Genomic DNA, 4,871 nt, shown 5'->3' on the forward strand with positions numbered 1-4,871 from the left:
CCGCCCGGGCCTCGGGCCAATCAGGGCTGCCCGACTACGCACCCCCTCCCCGTTTCACTCACGGTGACCACGCCCACCCCTGGCCGTGTCTGGTTTCTTAAAGGGGTACAAGGCCGGCACAGGTTGGGGCGGGTGCTGGGTCCTGTCTGAGGAGAGAGTAGACAGTTGAGGCGACAACAATGCAGCCAGGTGTCGCGAGGCAGCCTCCAGGTGCGTGACCGGACGCCTAGCTGCCTGGGGGGAGGAAATGGTTGGCCCGCGCAGCGGCCGCCAGTGCGTTCAGTGAGGCGCCTTCGAGCGCAGCGCGGTTCATTCTCAGCGAGCCGGGAGCCCCGCGCGCTGTACATCCGGGTCCTGGGGTGGCTGAGAGGGCGCGGGCGCCACACCCCCTTGGTGCGCCGCCGGCGGAGAAATGCTGTACCCCTTACCCAATTCCCGCGGTGCAGGTGACCACCATCCCGCCCACTCCCGCCCCGCGAGTTCCGCCTCTCCACCCACGGTAAACCTTTGGAATCTGCGCTAATCGGAAATTTACCAGCTTTAGCTTTGGCTCCCCATTGCCGGTGAGCTGCTAAGCCCAAACTTTCTTGTGTCAAAGAAAGTAAGAGGATAAAAACGTATTTCGGGGCCCATCCCTTGAGAAAATGAAGCGCCCCAAATGACTCAGTTATCAACTTACTAATTTTTATATATAAATGCAAAAATATCCATAATGAAGAAAATACTAAAATTTAAGACGATATCAGTTCAGTCGCTCAGTCGTGTCCAACTCTTTGCAACCCCATGAATCGCAGCACGCCAGGCCTCCCTGTCCATCACCAACTCCCGGGGTGCACCCAAACTCATGTCCATCGAGTCGGTGATGCCATCCAGCTATCTCATCCTCTGTCGTCCCCTTCTGCCCCCAATCCCTCCCGGCATCAGGGTCTTTCCAATGAGTCAACTCTTAGCATGAGGTGGCCAAAGTACTGGAGTTTCAGCTTCAGCATCAGTCCTTCCAGTGAACATCCAGGACTGATCTCCTTTAGGATGGACCAGTTGGATCTCCTTGCAGTCCAAGGGACTCTCAAGAGTCTTCTCCAACACCACAGTTCAAAAGCATCAATTCTGCGGCGCTCAGCTTTCTTCACAGTCCAACTCTCACATCCATACATGACCACTGGAAAAACCATAGCCTTGACTAGACGGACCTTTGTTGGCAAAGTAATGGCTCTGCTTTTTAATATGCTATAAGAGTGTTCTTAGGAGAAGGCAATGGCACCCCACTCCAGTACTCTTGCCTGGAAAATCCCATGGACGGAGGAGCCTGGAAGGTTGCAGTCCATGAGGTCGCTGAGGGTCGGACAGGACTGAGTGACTTCACTTTCACTTTTCACTTTCATGTACTGGAGAAGGAAATGGCAACCCACTCTAGTGTTCTTGCCTGGAGAATTCCTGGGATGGGGGAGCCTGGTGGGCTGCCGTCTATGGGGTCGCACAGAGTGGGACACGACTGAAGTGACTTAGCAGCAGCAAGAGGGTATACAACTTTGTAATTGTATAAGTGACTTCCTCACCTCACCAGAACTCTGACTCAACAGGGTTTTGTTTTACTTTTCTTACAGTTATTATTTTTTTAAGGGTGTGAGAACTTCCCTAGGGGTCCAGTTGATAAGACTTTGCCTTCCAATGCAGGGGGATGAGTTTGATCCTTGGTAGGGGTGGGGAGGAAACAAAACATAGAATGTTATAACAAATTCAGTAAAAACTTCAAAAATGATCCATATCAAATAAATTTTAAATAAACTAAAGCCATTAAAAAAAGAAGAAAAGGTGCAAAACTGGCACCCTTGACTCTTAGGTACCCTTCATCTAGTTTCTCCCAATGATAATATCTTACATAACCAACCACAGTGTGTTGTCAAAACCAGGAAATTGATGTTGATACCACACAGCCAATTCAGGTACAAAGACTTGGATTGCACTGGGTTTTTTATGCACTTTTCCTTTGATGGTAAATTTCCTGATAGCTCAGTCAGTAAAGAATCTGCCTGCAATGCAGGAGACCTGGGTTCGATCCCTGGGTCGGGAAGATTCCCTGGAGAAGGAAATGGCAACCCACTCCAGTATTCTTGCCTGGAGAATTCCGTGGACAGAGTAGCCTGGCAGGCTACAGTCCATGGGAGTCGCAAGAGTTGGACATGATTTAGCAACTAAACCACCACCACCTTTTGTGGTGGTAATGTATAGTTTTAGGAACTTTGATCACATAATAAGATTCTTGCAGCCATCAAGAACAGTTGAAGATCTGATAATGGTATTATGGCTATGTTTTGAAAAAAGTATTTAGTCAGATGAATGGATAGAGAAAATTTGGTTTATATATACAATGGAATACTACTCAGCCATAACAAAGAATGAAATAATGCCATTTACAATAACATGGATGTACCTAGAGAGTATCATACTAAATGAAATCAGAAAGAGAAAGGCAAACATTGTATGGTATCATTTATATGTGGAATCTAAAATATGATACAAATAAACTTATTTATAAAACAGAAAAAGACTCATAGACATAGAAAGGAAACATGATTACCAAAGGGGTAAGGTGGGGGCAAGGGGTGATAAATTAGGAGTTTGAGATTAACAGATACACACCATTATATACAAAATAGATAAGCAACATAGTTTCATTGTATCTTGCAGGGAACAATACTCAATATCCTCTAAAAAACCATAACGAAAAGAATCTGAAAGAGAATATACATATGTATATATATGTAACTGAATCACTTTGCTGCACACCAGAAATTAACACATTGTAAATCAACTATGCTGCTGCTGCTGCTGCTAAGTTGCTTCAGTCATGTCCGACTCTGTGTGACCTCCTAGACGGCAGCCCACCAGGCTCCCCTGTCCCTGGGATTCTCCAGGCAAGAACCCTGGAGTGGGTTGCCATTTCCGTCTCCAGTGCATGAAAGTGAAAAGTGAAAGTGAAGTCGCTCAGTGGTGTCCGACTCTTCACTACCCCATGGACTGCAGCCTACCAGGCTCCTCCATCCATGGGGTTTTCCAGGCAAGAGTACTGGAGTGGGGTGCCATCACCTTCTCCGAAATCAACTATACCTAAATACAAAATAATAAAATACAAGAGGATAAAGAATACATGAGGGCATGTATACAGGAGAAATGCTACAGGATTTGCCTTGGACTAAGGAGGCGGGAATTGACTGACAGTCCAATGGTTAGGACATCTATTTCTGCTTTATTGACTATGCCAAAGCCTTTGTGTGGATCACAATAAACTGTGGAAAATTCTGAAAGAGATGGGAATACCAGACCACCTGATCTGCCTCTTGAGAAATTTGTATGCAGGTCAGGAAGCAACAGTTAGAACTGGACATGGAACAACAGACTGGTTCCAAATAGAAAAAGGAGTACGTCAAGGCTGTATATTGTCACCCTGTTTATTTAACTTCTATGCAGAGTACATCATGAGAAACGCTGGACTGGAAGAAACACAAGCTGGAATCAAGATTGCCGGGAGAAATATCAATAACCTCAGATATGCAGATGACACCACCCTTATGGCAGAAAGTGAAGAGGAACTCAAAAGCCTCTTGATGAAAGTGAAAGTGGAGAGTGAAAAAGTTGGCTTAAAGCTCAACATTCAGAAAAGGAAGATCATAGCATCTGGTCCCATCATTTCATGGGAAATAGATGGGGAAACAGTGGAAACAGTATCAGACTTTATTTTTCTGGGCTCCAAAATCACTGCAGATGGTGACTGCAGCCATGAAATTAAAAGATGCTTACTCCTTGGAAGGAAAGTTATGACCAACCTAGATAGCATATTCAAAAGCAGAGACATTACTTTGCCAACAAAGGTCCATCTAGTCAAGGCTATGGTTTTTCCAGTGGTCATGTATGGATGTGAGAGTTGGACTGTGAAGAAAGCTGAGCGCCGCAGAATTGATGCTTTTGAACTGTGGTGTTGGAGAAGACTCTTGAGAGTCCCTTGGACTGCAAGGAGATCCAACCAGTCCATTTTGAAGGAGATCAGCCTGGGATTTCTTTGGAAGGAATGATGCTAAAGTTGAAACTCCAATACTTTGGCCACCTCATGAGAAGAGTTGACTCATTGGAAAAGACTCTGATGCTGGGAGGGATTGGGGGCAAGAGGAGAAGGGGACGACAGAGGATGAGATGGCTGGATGGCATCACTGACTCGATGGATGTGAGTCTGAGTGAACTCCGGGAGTTGGTGATGGACAGGGAGGCCTGGCATGCTGCGATTCATGAGGTCGCAAAGAGTCGGATGTGACTGAGCAACTGATCTGATCTGATCTGATCTGAAGGAGGAGGGAATTGCCTGATAGTCCAATGGTTAGGACTCCAGTCTTTCACTGCCAAGGGCCTGGGTTCAGTCCCTGTTTAGGGAACTTAGATTGCCAAAAAAAAAAAAAACTAGTGAGAAGGGCCGGAGAAGGAAATGGCAACCCACTCCAGTACTCTTGCCTGGAAAATCCCATGGATGGAGGAGCCTGGTAGGCTGCAGTCCATGAGGTCGCTGAGGGTCGGACAGGACTGAGCAACTTCACTTTCACTTTTCACTTTCACGAATTGGAGAAGGAAATGGCAACCCACTCCAGGGTTCTTGCCTGGAGAATCCCAGGGACAGGGGGGCCTGGTGGGCTGCGGTCTATGGGGTCGCACAGAGTCGGACACGACTGAAGTGACTTAGCAGCAGCAGCAGCAGTGAGAAGGGCATGGGGCTAGATCAGTGAAACTAAGTGGACTGTGAGCTGCTGATTGTTAACACCAGGGGTTTGGACTCATGAGGCAGTCATGATATTCAGTAACTAAGGCTGCTGATTCTCCCAGGACTG

The sequence above is a fragment of the Bos javanicus genome, chromosome 7 (genome assembly GCF_032452875.1).
Source record: "Bos javanicus breed banteng chromosome 7, ARS-OSU_banteng_1.0, whole genome shotgun sequence".
NCBI lineage: Eukaryota > Metazoa > Chordata > Mammalia > Artiodactyla > Bovidae > Bos > Bos javanicus.